The sequence below is a fragment of the Pezoporus flaviventris genome, unplaced genomic scaffold, assembly GCF_033815535.1.
Source record: "Pezoporus flaviventris isolate CSIRO_AGI_PZ_B2104156 unplaced genomic scaffold, CSIRO_AGI_Pfla_v1 ptg000035l, whole genome shotgun sequence".
Taxonomy (NCBI): Eukaryota; Metazoa; Chordata; class Aves; order Psittaciformes; family Psittacidae; genus Pezoporus; species Pezoporus flaviventris.
Genome location: NW_026892583.1, coordinates 2284829 through 2296982, shown reverse-complemented (window position 1 = coordinate 2296982; position 12154 = coordinate 2284829). Strand labels below are relative to the sequence as shown.

At 47.7% G+C, this 12154-nt stretch overlaps 1 long non-coding RNA gene across 1 annotated transcript in view; it reads right to left on the bottom strand.

The window, feature by feature from the left end:
- Positions 1-12154, bottom strand: part of LOC133273736 (uncharacterized) — a 589959-nt gene that overhangs the window by 346669 nt on the left and 231136 nt on the right. The gene's annotated exons all lie outside the window — the stretch shown is intronic.

Here is a 12154-nt window from a genome sequence, read left to right as displayed (position 1 = left end):
GTAGGGACTGTAGTGACAGGACAAGGGGTGGTGGGTTCAAACTGAAACAAGGAAAGTTCAGGTTAGATATAAGGAAGAAGTTCTTTACTGTGAGGGTGGTGAGGTGCTGGAATGGGTTGCCCAAGGAAGTTGTGAATGCTCCATCCCTGACAGTGTTCAAGGCCAGGTTGGACAGAGTCTTGGGTGAGATGATTTAGTGTGAGATGTCCCTGCCCATAGCAGGGGGTTGGAACTGGATGATCTTAAGGTCCTTTCCAACCCAAACCATTCTATGATTCTATGACCCCAAGCTGTGAGCCCAGCCCCTGGGGTGCTGGAGCCACCAACCCATTCCTATAGCACTTTATCCTCAGGTTAGTTTGAGCAAAAGCCTCTTCTTGGTTGAAAACCCCAAAGCCCATCCTATCGACGTGGCAGCAGCAGGGACCTGTCATTCTGTGTTGAGAAAGCTTGGGGTATTACACTGCCAAAAGCAACACACCATGGAAAAGCAACACATGTGAGCTTAGATCTTATTAAAGTCTCCCCAAACTCCTTTTATAGGATTAAAACAGGTAGGGTTTAACTAATTCACTGTCATTTTCCTGGCTGTCCCCTTGAGGAACCTGGCAGTTACTTGTGCCAGGAGGTTTAGGTCAGCCCTAATGAGCTCCCATGTCTGTAAAATATGAACCCACTGTTTATACTGGGCACATTGGGTATAACTGTGTGAGACTTTAACAAATGCTCACAAAGCCAGTTCAAAACACTCACCTTTTACCTTAAGGTACACAGTGCCTTAGACAGCTGAAAATGCCATGGTGACTGCTGTTTGTTATAAACCAGGCAAAGGACTTCTCGTGTGCCTAGAGGCTTTCTTTGCCAATTAAATGAAGACATTTTACAATCAGAGGGGTCATTTTGCTGGTACAAGTCCACTTAATGGCCCATTTGCGCTTAACATTACAACCCACCTAAAAGAGGAGGGGGGAACAAAGCTGCAGACCTGAATGTAGAGCCCTAGGAATGGGATGTGTCCTTTAGTACCCTCTGTATCCACTTGGACTTTCCTTCTCAAATCATCCTTTAGTGAGAGCAGGAGCTGCTCTGAGCAGCAGCCTCAATACTAGTGCTGTTGCTGGGCTCCTGCCTCCAAATCTCTGCTCTTGCATTAATTCACCAAGTGGATGAACAGTTTGTACAGGCTTATCTGACCCTGTCTAGGTGGGGGGCTTTTGTTGGGGTTTTCTAATGATACCTTACTGGCACAGAGTATTCCTGCAACAGCCTTTCCATGCAGAGGGGGATGCTCTGCAGCCCTACACACAGTAAGGGAGCTGTGTGGCTGTGGGTCTGATGTTACAGCATCAGTAATGCAGGAAGCGGGTCGTGCCCACAGCCTGGTGCACAACTCACTGCAGAGCCAGTGCCACCGCAGTGCAGACCTAGATTGGATGCGTGTTGACATGCTGTTATACCCCAAAAGGATGACAGGAATCTCTGTTGATTAGCAAGTACAGCACAAATGTGGTGTTTTGCTAAGTGAAGATGTTTGGGTTGTTTGCTGGAGCTGTTTCGGTTGAATACGGAAGCACAAGGCTGAACTGCTATAATAGCTTCACCATAATAAAGCACATTGGAGGAAATGGACTTGTATAATCAAAAAGGGCTCTGCTCTAATGCACAAACCAGAGTGGGTAAAGGAACTCTCACAAAGTCACCACATATAATTTAAAGGTCACAAAGAGATGGGTGTGCTTTGCAACAGGCTGAGGTCCCTGGACACCAAGCCAATGTGCTTCCACTGATTTAGGGCTATAGGAGTAAAAACTGTGAATATTGGGGGGGGGTATTTCCCTATAAAGAGTTTTCTTTATAAAACGAGTGGGATTTGTCAGATGTGACCCTAGGAAAGCTTCTTCTGCTTACTTTCAATGTAATTTGGGAGTGCATAGCCTTTGTAGATCCCCTCCCAACCATAAGCTGGAACTCATCCTTGTGATAAGCAAGTTCTGGTTGTAACAATGAATGCCTCATTCTTTCTCATATGTCCTTCCCACAAAGGTAGAGCTCTAGACTGCTAATTGCACTCCCTCAAAATAGCTCCGAGTACTTCCCATAAAGCAGGCTCTTATCTCCCTGATAGTGCTTTAGTTTTCATTTCATGCTATTTGTCTCCTTGGCTACCTGGCCCCACTCACCTCCCAGTGCCCCAGAGGAATCATTCTTTACCCTTCTTTGGGAAAATAGGATTGTAATTTCATGGGCAGGAGTCAGTTTGCCCCTCAGGAAGGTGGATGTTGGGGAAGAGCTGGAGGCACCTCTAACCACAAGGATACTGGAAAAGTAGGCAAAGCCAGGGATTTGCTCTGCTCAGACTCCTACAGATCTGACCACCCCATGGCTCTGCCCAAGCTGTGACTGGCTTAGAGGCTGACCCTAACATCTGAAAAGCCCCACTGCCAATGGTATGGATTTGACTTTTTCTGGCTCTTTATGTGGGGAATAGAGGTACAGCGTTTAAAACTCAGGCCTGGGTCAAGGCTTAGAGCGAGGGCTGGAGCTCGTCCTAAGCAATAGACATCCCCAGAGACTCAGTGTTTAGTGATGACGTTCCTTCAGTGGTAGAACTGCTCCTTTCTGGCTATGAATAGAGGGTGATGGGGAACACGGACAGGTTTATAGACTTACCTGAAGCCTGCTTTTTATTGTTATGACCATTTTGTATTTAAAGCTGAATTTTGATGGTTAGAAAGGAAGGCAACTTGTCATTGGTTTTGCTGCTTATTTACTTCTTATGTCACTTCAGCTTAAAACACATTAGGCAGAATCATTCCACAGAGCATCCTGTGCATCCCTAGTTAAAATGGAAGTGGTTCATAGGCATTGGACTACCTTATAGAGAGGTGCCACAGTTTTGGTCCAGAGCTCTAATGGTGGTGGATGTCTGCGCATCCCTGCAGCTGGGGATGCAGGGACAAGACAAAGGCAGCACCACCTAAGAATGAAGAACCTTCCAGATATTTCCTGTCACCATTAACTCTTGCTCCTTCCTTCTGAGCTGCTTCTCTCCAAACCTAGCCCTGGCTTTGAATCTTACTTGTAAGGGGTCCATTTCCCTTCATCTGTGCTTCTGCCAAATGCTGCTATTCGTCCTCACTCCCTGAAAGGAGGATGGATCCTGGGAATGGCTGCACTGGGAATTGGCCTCACATTCAGCACAGAGGCAGCTCCCTGGGCACCCAGAGCGTGAAAGGGCCAGATGCAAGAAGATTTCTATTTACCTCTTATGGGACTGAAAACATGTTTAGTAGATTGGCAAGGTATACTGAGAACAGAGCTCAGCATGCTGGAAAACACAGGACTTGGCAAAGGTATTCATGGCATTAAAAATATATACGTAAAGGTGCCAAGTGCTATATTTGTATAGCTAGCAGCCAGTGGAACATTTTCATCCTGCTAGATGGTTGTCAGGGCCCTGTTCACCAAGGGAAAGGTGCTCTCAGGACCCAGTCATAGGATGCTAAGTGTTCTAGGCTAAATGCATCTATGTATGTCCAACATCCAACATCTGTGTCCATTGCCAGGGCAGATGGGGCTTCAGGCTGGTGGTGAGAGGCAGAAGTGACTGAAGAAGGAGCAAGTACCTGAGCATTTCTGTGGTGGGGAGATCAGATCCAGCCTTGCACTCAGTGTTAACCCTATCACAGAATAAAATCATAGAATCATAGAATGGTTTGGGTTTGAAGGGACTTTAAAGCTCATCCAGTTCCAATTCCCTGCCACAGGCAGGGACACCTTTCACCAGAGCAGGTTGCTCCAAGCCCCATCCAGCCTGGCCTTGAACACTGCCAGGGATGGAACATCCATCAGCAAAGGGATGAGGAATGTGGCTTTATCCCTGCTCTGCAACCAGGGCAAACCTGCATAAACACTGTCTCTCTTTCCCTTGTTTACACTGACTGAGCTCATACCATTTACCCACCCTTATTTTGATGGACACCATGTACTAAGCAAATGCTACAGCTCCACTATGAGCTGCCGTAGTGTGGATCACTCCTAGTCAGCAGGGAAAGAGGGAGTTGGCTAGCCTCATCTAGCACTGCCTGACATCAGCCTGATGCAAAGCACAGGCGTGGGACCCTGCACATCCCAACATCTGGCTGTGGGCAGGAGGTTACAGCTGTCCTTCTCAAGAGGGTGGTTGAATGCTGTCATGCTGTGTCCCCATCATGTACCCTGCACACAGCAGGCTGCCAGATCAGTGCTGCACCTAACTCCCAGGTTCCTTATAAAGTGGTTTTCCTCCTCTTTTGGTTCCTCCAGCATCACTGAGTCCTCCTGGGCAGGGTCCTGCAGGCACTTAGGGCTCCTCACTGCTCAATGGGGCTTGGAGCAAGCTGCTCTAGTGGAAGTTGTCCCTGCCCGTGGCAGGGTTTGGAACTGGATGAGGTTTAAGGTCCCTTCCAACCCAAACCAATTTGTGATTCTATGATTCTAAGACTCATGTTGTCATGTTATCCCTGCAAGCATCTTTCTTTTCAATACCATAAGCAACTGCAAGACAGTCTGTCACAGCCTGTTCCTCACAAGCATCGTTCTGCCTGCAGGGAGATGCCTTGGTGCACCTCAGCCACCAAGGCACACCGAAGGGTGATTTACTTTTGATGTAAACCTTGTCTCCCAATGAGCAAGACTGGTCCCTTTCCACTGTGCAGCTGTTGAAGGTTTTGTTCACTGTTTATGAGGTTTTTCTATGTTTCTGCCAAAAACCCCATTACCATCAGGAGGAAATCTGTGCACATCTGGGAATGTGACCAATTGCTGTTGACTGGGGAAGCAGCACCTGCATCATACCAGAAGCCCCAGCTCTAGTGAGGGTCCTGCTTTGAATATTCACCTTCATGGTCATGCTCTGACTGCTGCCAGGAGTTGGCCTGCACTGCTGTGGCTCTGAAAGCATCACACAGGCAAAGAGGTCTGCGGTGGATGCTCTTTTTGCTCTGCAAGAGGCTTCCAGCTGTTGGCAGCTGCACGGCTTCATCCAGGGACCGAAGCAGTTAACCACAGAGATGGCTGAAATGTTAAACTAGGTGGCCTATATATGCCAAGAAACATTCACAATTGCTCTTTGATGTTAAATTTAATCTGTGGTATGCTGTGTAGGTACGGTTGGCTGTGCCTCTCCTATGAATTAATTACAAAGACTTCGTCGTGCACACAGGGAGCAGCGGGCAGCACTATAAATGCTGCATGCAGTCATTTAAGGTTGCAAGGGGGAATCCTAATGCAAGGCTCCACCACGGTGGTTTGCCTCCCTCTTCTTTAGGAGGCTACCCTGGGGATCTCAGCTTCTTTGAGCAATGGGCTGTGGTTTGAGCTGATCCCACTTCATCCATGAGCCCCTTCCTCAGTCAGCAGCACCCCAGGGTGATGCAGAGATGAGACACGCTCTTGCTCTGGATGCTGCAGATGCACTTCCTCTTTAACAAAAGGATTAAAAGAAAACTGGATCTGATCCAGAAAGGGAACAAACAGAATGACAGGGAGGCTGTAACGGGGTTACCTGATGGAGAGTGGGTCACTGGGACCCAGGCTAGCACTGTTGCCTGTGTTTTAGGCAGAGTGCCCTTGGAAAATGAGAGACACTTTGCTAAGATGCCTGTGCCAGTGCTTGGTTTGATTTTCTGGTGACCTTTTGTTCTCAGCCTTGCACCGACAAGCTCTGAAGTCTTTTTACTTTGCAGCTCAAAAAGTACATTACTGCTTAACTGCTGTCAGGCTATAGGGAACACATGATGTAGCATGGGTACACACCAGGTACATGCCAGCCCCAAAACGTGGCTCGTGATGGGCCCCTATGGCAGCTTGCCTCCCTGCTTGGCAAAAAGATACAGCCAGCATCCTTTTCAGAGGGAGACGTCACGTCCTTTCTTTCTCCTCTTTCTTCCCATCCTTCTGACCCAAAGCTTCAGCAGAGAAAATCAATTAACACAAAGGAGAAACATCTCACTTTCAGTTGGGGATAAAGCTGAGGAAACCTCAGCCCACAAGGTGATGAAAGAAAACCAAAGAGCAACCAGAAGCAAGGAGTTAGAATGGAAAAGCTCAGGCAGCCTCGTATTTGTCAATGTAAAACCGCTGTGGTAGCTACCCCAACATCTGGCATTACTCACCTACCCCGCCTCCTCAAAGCACTTTGGGATCATTAGCTAAATTGGCTTACATTCACATAGAAGAGGGAGAGGAGTATCTGAGCATCAAGGGCACAGGCTGCTGGGATGCACAGGGACGGAGAGCACCAGGGCACAGGGTACAGCTCAGCTGCTTCCTACCACTGTGATTTGGAAACACCTCTGCTGAGCTGGTTTTCCCTCTTCTTTCCGGAGCAAGGCTGGGAGTTCAGGGCAATGAGGGAAGCCCTCCCTTACCCCTGCTTTCACTGGGGCAGCAGCACAGTTGTGACCGGAGCAACCGGCACAGCTGCCCTTGGAGGCAAGGGCTCTGAGCAAGGCTTAGTCATTGATTTTCCAGCTCAAATCAAAGAGGACAGGGCTGGGCGGGAGCTCTGTCCCTGTTTCTATATGTCATTCATTTGCTTCTATAGCTCCTTTTGTTGTAGCCCCTCATTGTCATTCGAAGCCTTCCAGATGGGCCAGAGCATCCCCAGCCCCATCGCGGTGCCTGGGTTTAGGGGAAATGACCTCTCTCTTCGTTAGCTCTGACACTTGCAGTACTGCTCCAAGCAGCCCCTTTCCCCTTTCCCTGTGCTCTACGATGCAAGATGTGCTCCTCGTGGGTACCAGAGGACAGGCAGGCTGCCTGTGCTGCCTGCCTCTGCCTGTACCTGCAAATCAAAGCACAAGCAGCTCTTTTCCTGCCTGTAGCTGTGGGAATCATGAAGTTAAGAGCCACGGTCCCCCATCATCACATCCCTTTGCCCCCCTGCCTGCCCTGCCTGCATCACAGGGGAGCAGAAACACAGCACAAGGTATAATCATGGACCATTTATAAGTGACAGTGGTGTGGAAATCAAACCCAGGTATAATCACCACGCTGCTGTTGCCGGCACAGCACCTGGGAATGCCAGCAGGCAGCAGACCCTGCTGGGATAATATCTGCTTCATAATATTGCCACACTTCGACAACAGACTCTCGGAAAATACCTTTCCATTCAGATTCATGCTTCTTTGATGCACAATACGCAGTTTGTCTGCTTTCCTCGTGGGGAATCCAGTTGCTTATTGTTTGCTGAGCATCTAGGAGGGCTTGGAAGATAACATACCCCAGGTGGAAGGCTGAGGAGAAAGGCAAAGTGTTCATCGAGGAGGTGGCCTTGTGGTATCTGGTTTATAACAGGAAATATGATGTTATTGTAGATATGTTTCCAGAGCAAACTGAATATAAGACCTTTAGATACTGAAGTCATGAAGCTGCTACTCCTGGAGCTAAGGAAAAGACTTGCCTAGTGCCCAAGATATCCATGAAGAAGAAAACTCATGTGGAGAAGCTTTGAGGTGCCACAGCTTCAAATTGTACCTCACTTAACACAGCTGCTCCACACATGCACTCCACCACCAGAAGCCCATAGAGAAGAGCATGTCACCCCTTGCTTCCAGATGTGCCATGTCCTTTAAGTACAGGACACAAGAACTGCCAGTGGCCAGATGGATGCCAAGCAAACTCCAGTGAGAAAATAGACATATTTTTCTCCACAAAGCTGATTAAACATCGTATTAGATACATTATATTATATAGATATATTATATAGATATGATATTATAAAGATAAGCCTGGAATGGGACTTGATCCCCATCCTATCAGGTTTTTGTATTGAGAGGGAGGCTCTGCCCACCCTGCAAACTTGTTGGTTTCAAGCTGCCTACAGGACATGCACAATGGATGGCTTTTTCCCTCGTCACCCATGTGCCTTGTGGAAGGCTGTGTGGGGAAAGGCAAGGTGACCTGTTTGGGTTTGTGTTGACTGGAGGCCTTTAGCAGTCAGGAAGGTAACTTCTGTGAAGTAGCTTTATGGTTAAAGCTTATCCTGGCTGCCTATCTATCCGGAAAGGATGCTGCAGCCAGCGAGAAGCACGTATTATCACACTCAATATGGCTCTACATGAAATTCAAGAAGCTGTGGTGGATAGAGGAGCTCGGACTACACAGTCTAATCATCTCCTCTGGTCTAACACCTTATGGATGTACCACTAAGAGAATTTTCTGTAGTATCTTTCAAAGGAAACACAAAGAAATATTTCCTAGTGTGAGAAAATGACGTTCTAAAGGGTGGAAATTGAAGCCAGCAACTATCTCAACAGGCTACAGGGACAACAAAACAATCTCAGGTACAGGGCATAAAAGGACTGAAAAGAAGACACTTGTAGGTACTCAGAGAGGCTCAGAGCTGATGGGGTGAGTAAGCAGAGGGAAACGCAGCTGCAGGGTAACAGCGAAAACGACATTACAGGGTTTTGAAAACAAGGGTGGCAATCAATCCAGAAAAGTGTGGAAGGCTGCAAAGGGCAAGAAAAACAGGAGAAACAGGGAAAGGATTATTAATCTATCCCTATGTGTCCTTCTTTTACAGTGGATGAAGTTTGTACCCATCCTGGTGAGACCACAGAGCCCCTGAAGGAGCCTCATAAAGATGCTGGTGTGCCTTTTCAGTGCTAGCTGGGTATCCACAGGCTCCTTCCAGCTCTTTCAGGTGACACTTGAGGTATTGTTTGGTGATGTCCATTTGTTATGGCTTTTTGGGTTGGTTGGTTTGGGTTTTTTTTTTGTATAAATATATATAATATATTTTATATTTTATATATATATATTATATATGTTTCATATTGGGGTTTGCTTTCTTTGGTTTTGGGTTTTCTTCTCCTAAAAAATGCCATTTCAGCAAAACCATTGATATGTCTGATGCTGCTTTGGGTAAAACCTGAAGAGATTATTTATAAAGTCATTATTCCAATGGCACTTCAGTTTTCTGCTTTCTTGGGTACACACAAGATTATTGCAAAGACAGGGATTCAAATGCATCACTTTGCCCTGAATCCAAATGGTTTGACTTGAAACAACACTTTATGGGATTTCCTTGAAAAAAGAGCAAAAAAGGAACAAAAAGTTATTGCCAATCTGGAACCTACTTTTTTGTCTTTCTTGGCCTCACCACATTTCACAGATTGGAAACAGCAGTTTTTTCATCACCTTTATTGTCCTGCAACATTTGTCCATCTGACATGCAGCACCCTCGAAGGAGAGCAGCCTGGGGACACACACCCCATCTCTGTGCTTCCCTTCCAGGGAAAAAGGCTGCTTTGTTGTTAAAGCAGCTTGGATCTTGTCCCCAGCGAAGACAGTGTCACTGTCATCACCTTCCAGCCCCACTTTGGGGGCAGAATTAGGTCCCATCATAAGAAGTGATCCTAGATGTGGGGACATCTAAGGACAGGACAAGGGGGAATGGCTTTAAGCTCGGAGGGAAGATTTAGATTAGACATTAGGCAGAAGTTCTTTCCTATGAGAGTGCTGAGGCTCTGGCACAGGGTGCCCAGAGAAGCTGTGGCTGCCCCATCCCTGGCAGTGTTCAAGGCCAGGTTGAATGGGTCTTGGAGCAACCTGCTCTAGTGGAAGGTGTCCCTGCCCATGGCAGGGGTTGGAGCTGGATGAGCTTTAAGGTCCCTTCCAACCCAAACCAGTCTGGGATTCTGTGATTTTCCTATGACACAAGGGGACAGATGCTCAGAGCTGTCAGTTGTGCTAATAAAAAACCAGACTCATCTACAGAGTATTGATTATTTCCTCCCCTTCGCTGTTGCCAGCAGCTGCCTGCTGCACACTGAGATGGATGTGCTGCCCTACCCAAGCCCCTTTCACAAAACAATTTCATCCTTCCCCTCATCGCCTTGCTAACACAACTAAATAAAGCAGCTCTGCACCCACTGGATGCTGCGGAGGCAGAGGGATGGCTGCGAATGCTTGAGGATGGCTGCAGCCTCCAGCCCTTGGACAGAGACCACCCTCACCTCCCTGAGCCCAGGAGGGGAAATAGAATCATAGAAAGGTTTGGGTTGGAAGGGACCTTCAAAGCTCATCCAGCCCAACCCCCTGCGATGAGCAGCGACATCTTCAACTGGATCAGGCTGCTCAGACCCACAGCCAGAACTGAGTATCTGCTCTAGTTCCCACCCTGCTTCCTCTTAGCACATATTTTAATGCTCAGCACTGGATATAACAGATGCTCCTGATGTATCTGCCTCAGCCCATTTCAGAGGCATCACGTTTAACAGGCTGTCCTGTTCAGAGATGCAGAAGGCAGGCTGGTGTTTCTCCAGCCCAGGACTGCACAAACAGAGCTCTGCTGCGCCATGGTACTAGGGCTCCATGCATCCCACAAAAGGCTTTCTCCTCGATGAGGTGGGGTGGCTGTGAGACTTTACAGATGCTCCTCTGTCAGACATCCATGAGCGCAGCTCAGGAGGCACCATGGTCTCCCCTCTTCATTCCCTACTGCTGCCCATGGACCTCAGGACTCTGTCCCCAAACTCTCCCCAAAGCACAGAACATTCCTTAGGGACAGTTCACATGTTTGTCCTTTCCCTTTCCCCTCTCATCCAGGCTCCAGCTGGCTCAATGGCAAGCGCAGCCCTCTCCTTGCTCCCCTTCTCCTTGCCCTGGTTCCCAACGCCTCCATCCCAGCCTTTCCCCATGTCCATAGCTCAATTTGCTTTTCATCCTTCCTTCTCCACCGCCTGATTAAGTGCCTCAGCCTAAGTTCCTGTGGGACATAGAGCCAGTGACTGAACCATTTGCTTTCCTCAGTCCTGCAGTACCACGCTGCATCCCGATGTCAGCCCCGAACCACGGGAGGAGATGCTACACCAAAGTGATTGTGCATGTACTAAAGCTGCTGTGAAGGCAACTAAAGATTGTGTGTAGACCCGTGTAAGGATGCAGCACTGTGCAAGTGAAAGCCCGCCCACAGATCAGCTCCTGCCCTTTTAAGTCTTCTCCCAAGTGCCTCCCGAGATGCTGCCTGCATCCTGTTGCTTTGGGGAGCCGGAGGGAAATGCACATGAAAGCTTGAGGTTACTCATCAAACCACAGTCCCACAGAGCAGTACTAATGCTGTGACCCCATGCAGCAGCAAAGAGAGAGGGGCAGAGCTGAGAGCATGTTCTGTGGTGCTTGTCCTGCCATTGAAATGCTCAGGAGGACAAAGGCTCTTCCCAAGCCATTGAATGAGGAGAAGGTGGATGGGAGATCTCAAATAAAGCAGAAGGCCTCTGGCTCTTGTTTGTGAATTCAAACCTTGTCTGAGGGTTAATATGTTCAAGAGCACGTTCATACACGCCAGGAATAACCCCGGGGCCCCTCGTGACACCGGGTGACACAAATGCTTAAATCACATCTGAGCAATGACGTTTACTACTTGTGAACCACTCTCTGCTCGTTCCTCCTTCGAAACAATCCCAAGTGATCTCCTTGAATGCAAGTTTCTCTTTAAAACAGAGTGACATATTTTGACTTCCCTTGTTTGACAATATCCTCCTTATTTCATCTCAATAACGTAAAACATGATTGCTTCAGCTTTGCCTTCTCCTTTCTTTGCTCTGTGTGCTTTTGTATTACATTATCATATTTCAGTGCCACAAAGCCCAGATGGAGTGCGTATAATATTTCATGTCTTGTGAGTGTTCTGGCACAATCACACTGAAGATTTTGAACTTTATCACAGTGAAATGTTCCACTATCGCCAAGCCAGGGCTGGATTTGTTGTGGAATTTTGGTCTGTTTTTTTTTTTTTTCTTCCTAGCATTCAATCTTCAGCTTTTTTTTTGCCCCTGTTATGCAGCAAAACCAGCTATTGAAATGTCAGATATTCCCTCTGCAGAAATGTTCTGTTTCCCAAAGATTCATTACTTGGCTTCTGTGAAATGAGAGATTTCAGCCCAGTTCCCAGCAGATGAGCCATCGGTTTCTAACAGGACACCCTTGTGTTTGCAATGACCTCATAACGCTGGATGGTTCAGGATGTGGTTCCCCATTAGGCTTTGTGCATGAGGTTAAAGCAAGCCCGAAGGTTCCCACCCCATCCTGCCTCTCTGTTTCCCTCACCCAGCACATCGCCCTGCTCCTATTTCCATGCTCCTCCTCTAAACCTCTACACTGAAAT